Genomic DNA, 12,057 nt, shown 5'->3' on the forward strand with positions numbered 1-12,057 from the left:
ATAGGGAGAAATGATCATCACGGTAAAATACGAGAAATCAGGGCTCGCACAGAAAAATTTAAGTGATCGTTTTTCCGCGTGTCTTTCGACAGTGGAACGGTAGAGAGAGAGCATGAAGGTGGTTCATTGAACCCTCTGCCAGGCACTTTATTGTGAATAGCAGAGTAGTCACGTAGATGTAGATGTAGCATCACCTGACTTAATTCGACTACATTCCATTAACTTCTTTTGCTTTTGTTGATGTTCGTCTTATATCCTCCTTTAAACACACTGTCCATACCGTTCAGCTGCACTTCCAAGTCCTTTGCTGTGTCTAACAGAACTGTAATGTCATCGGGTAACCTCAAAGTATTATTCCTTTTCCTGAATTTTAATTCCCTCTCCAAATTTTTCTTTCGTTTCTTTTACTGTTTCTCAGTGTACTTTCCAGCCACTGCTTCCCTTTCATTGCCCTCGGCTCTTACAACTACCGCCAGCGTTCTGTACAAGTTGTAAATAGCCTGTATTTAACACCTGCTACCCTCAGAATGGCAAAGAGAATATTCCAGTCAACATTGTGGCGGATTTCTTGCGTTTTGAACGAGAAAGAACAGCGGGTGGCGTGGAAAAGTGGCTGGGGCACTTGTGTTTTATTAAAGTGGAGTTGGGTCCAAAAAAGATATGGACGATGTACTGTCACTTCGTTATCCATACCGAACATGGGCTTGATGTTCAGCCCAGTTTCGCTAATAGCTGTCAAGCGCTTTGACGATTTGGTTGAAGTTCCAATGAAGACCACATAGTCTTTAATGAAAGTGGCAAATTTTTGAACTCGTAATCAAGGTTGTTTAAATGTCACTCCATCTCGAAGCTTCCAAATATCAAATCCTCTTCTTTTTCATTTCTTCGTCTTATCCTGTGTCTTCACCGGGTCGTCATATTAATCTAAATTTGTTAGTAGTAGTGGGTGGCTCAGTACCCTTGGTGTGCCTCCCGCCTTCGGAAAGGAATCTGGTCGCCCCACCCGTCCGCATCAAGTGTTACCACTCGTGAAAGTCTGAAAACGTTTTTGAAATGTTTCATGTCATATAACGGAGACGGGATGGTGGTGGCATTCTGGTATTCACCTAGTCGGATGTGGAAAAAGCGTCCAAATTGCACGGATTATTTCATTTGGAAAGTGACTCGTAATAAAGCCTTATACAATAAGGACAATCATTCTTCTCACGAGCCATTCGCGTGTGGAAATTGTCGTATCATTAAGCTCAAACTCCGTTTACTACTCAAATGATGCCCTGTCAACAATTACACACGTGACAGCATTACCGTGGACAAACGATCGCATTTCGAAAAATAACATTGAACGTAATTGTAGAACGTTGGCTAGTAGTCTTCATTACTGCTAAGCGAGAGCACATCGTTCAGCGGTTATAAGATGATGACGTCTCGTAGCCCTGCGACCCATTATCGCCTGATTCATTTTATTCTTAGAGTGAGATATTAAAAGCTGTGCTGGCAGTAAGACGAAAATAATTTTTTTACACTGTTAATTGTATTCTCATTTATATGCCGAAAGTACCACAAAAGAAAAGATGGAAGGGAGAGTGGAAATTCCATTGACGATGAAATCATTAAACAGTAAGATCTGAAACTGGACAAGGATGCTGTGAGGAAACAATTTGCTGGTATTATACGTAATCAAGGAAATATTAAGTTAACGCTTTCGAGATTTCTCCGATTTTTATTTATATGTTAGTATTCTGCAACTTTCACTGACGTGGCTCTACTGTAACATTAGCTGTATATCGAGAAATTTTGGTTCTGAATCTGTGTGAAACGACTGTTGGGAATGTTAGTATTACTAACTCTGGCTGAAGGGTCACCTACCAGTTGAGCACAAACAGACAATTACATGCCTAGAGTGGGGATTGGCCGGAGACTTTCGGATGAACAAATAAACAAGTAAATTTTTGTTTAGCTGTAAAATGAAAGCTAGTAAGAGAATCTTTTGCACACCTTATACGGAATGTAGAAGAATTAAAAGCAGCAACTTTTCTGATTTGATAACCTCATACTCACTGTGTGTTGTTAACAAAATTAATTTCGGGAAATTTAGCTCACATCGGAAGTTACGTATTTATTTAGTCACATGTTCCATTGATAATTTGAACGATTATTTTATGGAAATGCTCTGTAACGCGTCAGTTTACAGGGTATGTGTACGTGCTTAGTATTAACATTAGCAAACACATTATTATTTTAGTGCTACTCGTGCAAAAACACGTAAAAATAAAGTTTTTTCACATTACTGGGTACAAATTTTTAAGTGGGAGTTAATCAGTGCAGTAGGAGTGGTCCAGCCTCTCAGACGTTTCCTGTTATACGGAAGATGACCAAAGATTTTTGTTGCTGAACACCTTTCTACACCATTGGTAATTTTAATAATGGTGAATAAAGGTCATTTTTCCTCTGGCGTTGTAGATATGCAGATCACTGTTCTTTCAAAATTGTAATAAATTGTTTAAATTTGCTTAGCGAATATATGTACTGTGACGGCGCAATTACAATTCTTAGCTCCTTGAGAAGGTACCTACATGACGTCCGTACGTAAGCACCACATATTTTTCTTACTGATCGCTCCTGTGCAATCAGTACTTTCTTTCTAAGTGATGAGTTACCCTAGTAAATTATTCCGTAACACATTATTGAGTGGAAATATGTCAGGAGGTTGATTCTATTGTTTCCAAGATTAGCAATTATAAGAAGAGCAAAGGTAGCAGAAACTGTTTATTTGAGAATATGTAATACGATTCTTCCTGTTCAAGTCTTCATCAGTTTGTACCCCTAAAATTTTGAGCATTCTTCTGTATATAATGACTCCTGATTACGTGCTCCATGAATTGTTGGTATGCCTCTGTTTGCATATGTTTTTTATCACAGTTTAGGGAGAGTCTATTTTCTGGAAACCAATTCACAATTCTCTGGAAAGTACCATTCATCATTTCTTCTGTTGTTCTCTCTCTGATGGGATTTATTATAACACTAGCATCGTCTGCAAGACGTGCCAATTCTGCTTGTTGAATGTTAAGCTGAAGGTCATTCACATATCTAAGGAACAGGAGTGAACCCAAAGTTGAATTTCGAGGGACATCCGTTGTGATTTCTCTCCACCCACTAACGTTTTATACCTTTCCGACATTGTTTGAATTATCCAGTACACCCTTTTGCGTTCTGTTCGTTAAGTGTGACTCAAACCAGCTGACCATAAAGCGATCAGTTCCATAAAAATGTGAGTTTTTCTAAGAGAGTAACAGGATCTCCACAATCAAAAACTTTAGAAAGATCTCAAAAAATACCATCTGGGGATATTATATTACTTATGGCTTTCATTATTTGATGAGTGAGTACCCACAATTAAAGTTCCAGTTTTGCAGTATTGGTTAAAAACAGTCTTGGTTGGAATTTCAGTTTTTTATTTTTCAACGACGCGATTCGCCTTATTCAGTCATCTTAAGGTTATCTGAATTTGGTATTTCTTAGAAGAATCCTTTAGTCAGTGTAGCCAAAGGGCATCGTCGAATATTTCAGGCCAATAACGCGAGTGACACCAAGATCTGCATAACGCATTCCCGTTCACAGGAGAGAGTAACAGAATAAGATGAGGGCTCAGAAAGAATTTCTAAAGTGCCAGTTTCAAAATGCTGTAGACTGAGAACCACTGCAAAGAATGGTGTCAAATTTGAACAGCGTATTATTGACAGAGAAGGAAACCTCATGGAATAATACAGAAAAAGTTAGATGGTGGCCGGCCACCGTGGCCTAGAGGTTCTAGGCGCTTCAGTCTGGAACCGCGTGACTGCTACGGTCGCAGGTTCGAATCCTGCCTCGGGCATGAATGCGTGTGATGTCCTTAGGTTAGTTAAGTTTAAGTAATCCTAAGTTTAGGGGACTGATGACCTCAGATGTTAAGTGCCTTAGTACTTAGAGCCATTTGAATTTAGATTATGCTTAAGGGTCAGAATATCCCCACCAACAGATACGATGCACGAGGCTGGTCCTCAGTTTACACTCGAGACGCCCAACATGACTGTCTACATGAAGGATCACATGCTGCTGGTATAAGGCTCTTTTACAAGAACTGTGACTGTGCAGAAGTTATGGGCACTCAAGGATATAAAAAAAAGCATTGGTCCGATGTCTGATAAGTTTCTTTAGTAAATAATTACGAAATTCTAAAGGACAGGTTCTTTTTAAGTGCAGTGTGGCAGAGAGAGGAAGCAGTTGATGCACGTCTGAGGAAGAAGTGGCCAAAGCATTCCGGGAGGGGTAGAAGGTTGGTGTGCAAAAGTGCTGTGCACGTGAATTGCTCGAACGTTGCGTACGCCTGGAACACAGTCCTAAAATCCTATGAAACATCCTGCATTGCCATCCACACTAGGTCATCCATGCTCAGCAGTTGATTTCTGCTGAGCTACCATCACGGCAAACGTTCGGTATGAAATTTCTTGCTCACATGGAAGTAGACAATGAATGGCCATGGAAGACTGTAAACAGACGAAGCCCATTTCCATCTCAAAGGATGTGTCAGTACGCAGTACTGCAGAATATGGGCAACGGAAAATCCAGACACACGCCACACTTCATTCTACAAAGGTGACTGTGTGGTGCGGGTTGACGGAATCGTTAATCGTAGGGCTGTATTTTTTCTAAGAGGTCCTATTACCAGTGCCGTTACAGAAAAAAGCTTTGAGAGCTTTTGCGCACCAACGTCCCTCCAGCCCTTCAATAGCGTGAATGTATGGGCGGGACCTTTTTAATGCAAGATGGTGCTCCTCTGCACGTTGCAGAACAAGTGAAGCGGCGACTGCAGAGGAATTTCAGAAACGCTAGAAGTATTAACCGTCTGTTCCCTACAGCCGTGCAATCCAAATCACCTGAAATTAATCCGTGTACTTTCTGGCTGTGGGGTTGTCTGAAAGATGTGTTCAGTGCTCCAGTTACGAACGTCACTGAATTGAAGGCACACACTGCGCATCGTATTCTGAACTTGGCCCCGAGACCATCTGATGTCTTGTAGAACATGCTGCTTTTCGATTTCAGCTTGTGGAAATACTGAAAACGACTTGCGTCAGTCTCACGACAATTATAAACCGATGTCATTTTGATTTTTATGCAGTTTTTGTCCCCAGGACAATTAAAGACCGAAATTATTTTACTTTCCATGCGGTTTTTGACCTCAGGGAAATTAACTACCGATTTGATTGAATTTTCTCAATAAGAGTTTTGAAGTGCAATCTGTTTTAATTGTTAAAAATCATTCAAAAGCCAAGATTGCAAAAAATACTTTTATTCGAGGCAATCGGTGTCAACTGCTGAAATCGGTCTTTAAGAAAATATATTTTGTGCGGTCTCGGCTTCTGCATGGTTTTTAATAACTACCTATTTTTCCGATCCGATGTGGTACGACCTTGCATGATGGATGGCCTTACGTAACTAACAGCGTCACAATTGTTGACTGCTGAACCTGCGTAGTCACGCGCATTGAAAAGTACGGATGGCATAATGTGCAACTCAAATCTTAGTCGTCGTATTGCGATTCATCTGTCGTTTGTAGCCGAACACATTTACGTTGAGACTCTTACAGCGCCATTTATTGGTAAAATTTTTGTTAAATTTGTTTTGTTCTGTGACGCTTCCCCCTGAGTCAATAATATGCTATTCTAATTTGATGTCATTCTGAGCGGTGTCTCTCTTTCTACAGAGTTCTGAGTCTGGAACTTTAATTATGGACACCCTGTATACAGGGTGCTCGGAAATTCCTGTTACAGACTTCTAGGACTTATAATGGGGAGTGAGTACACAATAAGCTGAGTGTGGATCCATGTCTGGAAACGTACAGCCTCCGATCTACGACGGTTTCAGTTCAGATGTGTAACACGTCCACGACTGAACTGAATTAGGCTGACGCGCTAAATTATTAGGTAGCCATTCGAAAGGTCACGTAACGAAACACCCATTTATCGCTTAAGCAAATTTGTTTGTATTAACTCTTAAACATTGCGTGTTTACAATTTCCCAAAAAAAAAAAAAAAAAAAAAAAAAAAAAAAAAAAAAAAAAAAAAAAAAGGAAGAAGAATCCAGCATACTGTATGTACAGTACAGAAAGTACTGATTATAACTGGCAACCAGTGCTGTACAATCGCAATAAAGTCATGAGGTGTTCAATTGACTCTTTTATTAGAACACGTTACGCGTTTCCGGATTACACCCATATTCAGACATCACAAACTTCAACTCCTTCCTAACCAACCAGGCGTACAGCCTTGACAACTCAAAGAAAGTGTCAAATAATATATGACTATAACTGCGACCCAAGCAGTCTTGAAGCAGAGCGTATACTTCAAGACAGCTTGTGTTGCAATTATACTCTGTGTTATTCGACACTTTCTTTGAGTTGTCAAGGCTGTACGCCTGGTTGGTTAGGAAGGAGTTGAAGTTTGTGATGTCTGGAGATGGTTGTAATCCCGAAACGCGTAACATATTCTAATAAAAGAGTCAATTGAACATCTCATGACTTTATTGCGATTGTACAGCATTGGTTGCCAATTACCAACTTAAAAATGATCGCAGGCCTCAGACGGGATTTTATGTCCTGTATATCAAGTACTGACGATTTACAACAGTGGCACGATGTGGCGACCATCATAGTTGTTACTGACATTGTGCCAACAAGCACCTAGGGTTACACACTCTCCTTCACACCTGGCGTCACTTCAGTTTCTAGTGCAGCTGCCAGAACTCTTTCCAGCAGATTTTCCTCTGTTTCTATAGGAGTCTCGTAAAAAAATACATACGACCCCACAAGAAGTAGTCCATAAAAGTTAAATCCGAGGATCGCGGCAGCCATGCGGTTGGCCCACCTCGGCCTATTCATCTTCCACCACATCGTTTGTTGAGATGTCTTTGAACCGCACGTGAGAACTGAGATGGTGCACGATCATGCTGAAACTATATTTTCTGACTGACATTCACTGGCACAGCTTTCAGGGAAGTCATCCTGTCTACCATACTGCCAACCAGGACAAGCAACTATAAGACTTTTCTTTTTCCCTCAGCAGATATGGATGCGTCACATATCTGAACTGAAACTGTCGTAGAATGGAAATGGTACGATTCCTAACTTGGTTTCCTTTTCAAGATATTTTGTATTCGGTCCCCTCTACAAATCCTAGAAGTTTGTATCGGGAATTTCCGAACACCCTACATAAATAACCATCTCAGTCCAACAACCCTTCTGGAATTCAAACAGTGATACGCTAAATAGATTACTCCAGTAGTTGAGTACATTACTTTTCTGAATGTTTTGGAGAAAGATGTCAATAAGGAAATTAGAAGAGAGTTGTTTAAATATTTCTTGTCACCTTTCTTATGAACAGGTTTAGCAACTGCATTTTAACCCCCTTGAAAAAAATTCCCTGCACCAGTGATGCATTACACAAATCACTAAGACATTACTTAATAAACTGAAACAAATATTCACAATTCTGTTTGAAATTCCATCAACACCCTATGAGATTTTGTTTTTAAGAATTTTTATTATTCTATTAATTTCGGTTGATAAAAGTTTCGTGGAATGACATTCTCAATTTATTATATTGCTTCTTCAATTAAATGATGAAAACCTTTTTTTGCTGCTACGTTTAGAAAGTATGTATTTAAAGTGAATTATCAGCCACTACATTGTCGTTTAGTTTCACTGTAATGGTATCTTGTACAATGACTGGCTATCCTGTCTCCCGTCTGCATACATCTTGACATTTTGATAACTTTCCGTAAAATACTACAGTACAGGTAGTCATGTGGAATCCAATATGCTCTCGTTGCGACAGCCTTAACGTTCCTTTCCATTATAAATTAGATTTTCTCGGAGTTGTTGATTAATGGTATACGTCTGGGTGTACTTGTACGTATATTATACATGAAGTGGAATCAGCTCGGATGAGCACCCGGAAGTACATCATTAATAAACCAATCTGTCCATTGCAACTCGTTTTAAATAATACTAACAGTCGTTTTTGGTGTTGATGGTCACCTCATATCCACTAATGTATACACGTCAATTGAAGTCAAGAAAAGCTGAGAACAGGAAGAAAGGAAGTCAGTAAGCACAGTAAATGATTATCCGTCATCTCTCACAGAAATAAAATTAAGTGCCTTCATAGAAAAATATACTTCCAGTTTCGTAGAAAAGGGTGTGTGAAAAAGTGTTGCATTCGATCCACAATTGTGACTCTTTCACAGCTCACATGGCACTACGTAGCAGGACAACGAATAGGGAGACAACTTCCAGGTGAACGCGTAAGTGAAACCTCTTGGGTCAAGTCCCTGTGAAAATGGCAGACTGCCGCAACGAGGCTGTTGTCAACAGAAAAAAGACTGGCAGTATCTCCGGAGACTCGACTTCACAGCACCGAATTAAGCGCAAGTAACCATTCACGCATTCAGTGAGTGACGCACGTTTACAAAACTATGCAACCGGCTCTGCTACTGCCAAACATATTAAAACTGTGTATGCCACATCTGAACCCAGATCTCTGCCTTAGAATGACAACTGTGAGTAAATAACATCTTGGAAAAAGCTTAGGAAACTTCAATCAAATTTTGTTTCTGTGACGAAATGTTCGAGTAAAGAACGGTAAAAATTGAACTATTAAGTTTAGCCAGGAGACATACTCCCTGAACTCAAAACGTAACTGCTACACAGGCGGAGGACAGAGTTCTGTGTTAAAAAACAGGGATTGTAGACAAAAGAGTGGGGAATAATATGGTATACTGGAATCCTTAATTAAACCAAGCAGCTTTCAGAAAAATGTGTGTTGCGTTACTCAATGAACGCTCCTCTTATTACCGTGTTGCAATACTGATTGAACGTCCCTCGCATTACAGCAAACACATAGGTGTAGAGTGAAAAAGTCATTGTTGAAAGAGAATCGGAAGGTTACACACTGTTGACTATCTGTTGTATGTAATATTCAAATTTCCTATTATTTTAATGACATAGCTCATACAACAATAAAAATCACAACAGGACCAGTTATGCAAATTATGCACCTACCACTAGAAATGACAGATCACACAGCACAAAATAAAACTTATGCTTCTATAAAATGAGGGATAATCGCCATAATATGTCGAACGCAACCTGATGTAATGTTACTACAGTACGACTGTGGCCAAGCATATTTGACAATAAAAAATGTCCACTTCAATGAACAGAACGCAAAAACAGTGGTCCAAGCTCATTTTAAAACGATTACACAGTGCATACTGTAAACGTTCATGAACTATGAAGTCAGACGCTTTTGTAAAACTACTCTCGTAGCTTGTACTGTAACTTGTATCAATAGAAGGAATCGCTTCTATCAGTAAATGGAGTTGAAAGGCCTGAAATGTTTATACTTTTGATTGTACAAGTGAGACCAAAGCGTTCAGCAGGATTACAGAATAGTGAATGGTCGCATCAGAACATCATTGCGTAGATATCCAAACTCTGTGAAAAGACGGTGACTGTTCACTTACTTGTTCTTCAACAGAATCCAATCTGTTACTGGCTTTCTGTTCTTTTTAGAACTCGACAAAGTTCAGACAACGTTCGAAAGCTAGTACTTTTGTAAGTCGTTAGTTAAATATCACGTAACACTTAATACAGCACAAGTAGCCACTCAGAAGGAGTTATCTCGTCGCGAAATAGTATCGCTATGGTGCCAGGCAACCGCTCGTGACGTGTCGCGTGTTCTTTCATTGTTGAGTGCGTTACCTGGAACCGCTGATAAAAAGTGACAATCGCTTGGTCTCAAGCACAGCTTTCCATCAGTGATACGTACTATGTAACTGATTTATCACGATTGTGGTTCTTCAGTATATTAATAAAAATCAGCGGAAAAAGCCACTGTCGGAGCAGAAAGATGGACTATCTGACCATCTTTAAAGAACTCTGACAGAAAAGTGGAGATGGGCTGCCTGAAATCTCATTTCGCCTTCCTCACCAAAAATTCTGGCATGCGAACACGTGCGCGCTCTCTTAACACGGAACATTCTGAATCCTCTTACCTAGTATCTCTTTACAGTGAATCCTTCAAATTCAGCATCTTCCTCTCAGTGTCACTGTCTACACGTGTCTCTCTGCAACTGTCTCTTCTTCTTCCTATTGAAACAATATATCCCACTGCCACTATCTCCTTTCTCACTTACACTGTCATCTTTTGTCTTTCTTTGCTGCTGCCATTATGACCACCATAGTTCGGTAGGTTAGGCGTGAGGGGGAAGGGTGGGGGATGGAGGTTCCTACTCATTTCTTATTTTCCCGCCTATACGAAGGTGTTCAAAATTTCGCTCCAGAATGTGTCCTCCCTTATACGAGGGCAGTTAAATAAGTAATGCAACACATTTTTTTTCTCGGCCAATTTTGGTTGAAGAAACCGGAAATTTCTTGTGGAATATTTTCAAACATTCCCGCTTCGTCTCGTATAGTTTCATTGACTTCCGACAGGTGGCAACGCTGTACGGAGCTGTTAAAATGGCGTCTGTAACGGATGTGCGTTGCAAACAACGGGCAGTGATCGAGTTTATTTTGGCGGAAAACCAGGGCATCTCAGATATTCATAGGCGCTTGCAGAATGTCTACGGTGATCTGGCAGTGGACAAAAGCACGGTGAGTCGTTGGGCAAAGCGTGTGTCATCATCGCCGCAAGCTCAAGCAAGACTGTCTGATCTCCCGCGTGCGGGCCGGCCGTGCACAGCTGTGACTCCTGCAATGGCGGAGAGTGCGAACACACTCGTTCGAGATGATCGACGGATCACCATCAAACAACTCAGTGCTCAACTTGACATCTCTGTTGGTAGTGCTGTCACAATTGTTCACCAGTTGGGATATTCAAAGGTTTGTTCCCGCTGGGTCCCTCGTTGTCTAACCGAACACCATAAAGAGCAAAGGAGAACCATCTGTGCGGAATTGCTTGCTCGTCATGTGGCTGAGGGTGACAATTTCTTGTCAAAGATTGTTACAGGCGATGAAACAAGGGTTCATCACTTCGAACCTGTAACAAAACGGCAATCAATGGAGTGGCGCCACACCCACTCCCCTACCAAGAAAAAGTTTAAAGCCATACCCTCAGCCGGTAAAGTCATGGTTACAGTCATCTGGGACGCTGAAGGGGTTATTCTGTTCGATGTCCTTCCCCATGGTCAAACGATCAACTCTGAAGTGTATTGTACTACTCTTCAGAAATTGAAGAAACGACTTCAGCGTGTTCGTAGGCACAAAAATCTGAACGAACTTCTCCTTCTTCATGACAACGCAAGACCTCACACAAGTCTTCGCACCCGAGAGGAGCTCACAAAACTTCAGTGGACTGTTCTTCCTCATGCACCCTACAGCCCCGATCTCGCACCGTCGGATTTCCATATGTTTGGCCCAATGAAGGACGCAATCCGTGGGAGGCACTACGCGGATGATGAAGAAGTTATTGATGCAGTACGACGTTGGCTCCGACATCGACCAGTGGAATGGTACCGTGCAGGCATGCAGGCCCTCATTTCAAGGTGGCGTAAGGTCGTAGCATTGAATGGAGATTACGTTGAAAAATAGTGTTGTGTAGCTAAAAGATTGGGGAATAACCTGGTGTATTTCAATGCTGAATAAAACAACCCCTGTTTCAGAAAAAAATGTGTTGCATTACTTATTGAACTGCCCTCGTACTTATGCGTTAAAGTTCGCCGGTCTCGGGAGTCCAGACCTCCTAAGCCAATGTATGGTATCCATTCATCTGTATTTTTCATTTCCACTGTCTATTCTCTTTTGTGCTTCCACTTCTTTTATCTCCATCCACCTCTCTTTCTCTTTTATTACCACTGTCTCTCACTGTCCATCAATATCTCCACTCTCTTTGGCTCCCACTGCTATTGTCTTCATCCATCTCTGTTACTCTTTCACCTCCACTTTTTCTCTCCCACCAATCACTGTCTCCTCTCTCTTTCTTTCCCACTAGCACTGTCTCCTCTCTCTTTCACAGTCACTGT

The sequence above is a fragment of the Schistocerca cancellata genome, chromosome 3, assembly GCF_023864275.1.
Source record: "Schistocerca cancellata isolate TAMUIC-IGC-003103 chromosome 3, iqSchCanc2.1, whole genome shotgun sequence".
NCBI classification, from domain to species: Eukaryota; Metazoa; Arthropoda; class Insecta; order Orthoptera; family Acrididae; genus Schistocerca; species Schistocerca cancellata.